Source organism: Austrofundulus limnaeus, unplaced genomic scaffold (genome assembly GCF_001266775.1).
Source record: "Austrofundulus limnaeus strain Quisiro unplaced genomic scaffold, Austrofundulus_limnaeus-1.0 Scaffold0, whole genome shotgun sequence".
Lineage (NCBI taxonomy): Eukaryota > Metazoa > Chordata > Actinopteri > Cyprinodontiformes > Rivulidae > Austrofundulus > Austrofundulus limnaeus.
In genome coordinates, this window is record NW_013952402.1 from 6226120 (window position 1) to 6227546 (window position 1427).

A 1427-nucleotide genomic window follows, 5' to 3' on the forward strand; every position below is an offset into this window, starting at 1 on the left:
TAGTTTAACAGCTTGCTATTCGAAGCAATAATGTACAAAATAATGTGAAACAACAAAGAGTGTTAGATACCATATTAACAATGATAAACAAACCCCGCCTGTCTCCATGTTTGACCTAATTTAAATTGTTTAAATAGATGTTAAGGGTCAACCTTGGTCAAACTAAACCGACCTAACAGCTTTTTCCCAGTTATATAAATAACCCAGCCATTTTTGTTGTGACTGTCTTTAGTGTAAATTAAATACAATATTCATGTATCCCATTTTTCTGTTGTGGCCAATAGCTCCACACAAACGTCCTCCCAATCACCTTAACAAAGGTTACATTTGTTATCACAGACCGGCTGTGTACACTTAAGATAAACCAGTGTTTGGGCAGATATCTCAAGCTAGGGGAGAAATTGCACTCTCCTTTTTTCTATTTTATGATGTTTTTACAGCTCACAGTCATTGTTATTGCCAAACGAATACCCATGGCTGCTGTCTTCAGACTATAATCCTGTGTCATCATACGCCATGGTGGAAGGGTTCAGCTCAACAACAGGATGGTGAATTTGGGTGTAAAACCAAATAAAAATATTATTTTTATCTTCATGTTGTCCAAATCACTCCAAGTCTGAGTGATTTTATTACCTTTCTTATTGAAATGCATTAAAGCTTCAAGCAACCCTTCAACAAAATGAACATAGAACAGAAAATCAACATGGAATTTGATCCGTGTAATTATTTATCCTGAACAGGTTTGTTGTATTCTCCTTCCTTGGTTTAGTTTGTTTGCATAGCTGCAGCTGTTAAGTGTGTTTGCATTGGCATTTAAGTGTCTGCATGTTTTTTGAAGTAGTAGCGTAGTCAAGATAACCAGGGCTCGCAACGTTTACACATCAGCAGGGTCAGTTTTAGGACTCGACTTTTCAGACAGAGGGGGGGCATTGTCAATACAAATATCACCTCTTATCATAGGACTACCCCTGATCCAGGAGATCCTACTTCATCCTGGGATTAGATGTGACATTTGGGCGTCACTGAAGGAGGTGACTCTTTTGTTGAAGCAGTTTTCTGACAACCTTTACGCCTCTTTTTCTGAATGGGGTCAGTATGCATAGAAATGGGAAACATTTGAGACACACACGGTCGTAACTGTAAGAGTTGCACATGAATTGCTTTGTGAAAGGGTTAAACGGAGAACAAGAACCCCCCCACCCTGTGTTAATCTGGGCCTGTGCTATTCTTAGAAAGTCTCATCAGTCGGCAGAAAGATGAGAAACACACGTGACGGCAGGCCCTGATAAATTTAGCGAGAGGAGCAGAGAGCCCAGTGACAGAATCTAAAGGCTGGTGCTGAAATCCAGATGTGTGGACTATTTGTGTTTACAGGGTGTGTGTGTGTGTGTGTGTGTGTGTGTGTGTGTGTGTGTGTGTGTGTGTGT

At 40.2% G+C, this 1427-nt stretch overlaps 1 protein-coding gene across 1 annotated transcript in view; it reads left to right on the forward strand.

Moving 5' to 3' along the window:
* The window catches only part of LOC106535605 (equilibrative nucleoside transporter 1), a 57677-nt gene extending 56262 nt beyond the window's left edge, over positions 1-1415 (forward strand). The window contains exon 14 of the transcript XR_001312468.1: positions 1376-1415. The gene's annotated coding sequence lies outside the window, so the exon portion shown is untranslated. The remainder of the gene's footprint in view (positions 1-1375) is intronic.
* Positions 1416-1427: the final 12 nt, after the last annotated feature.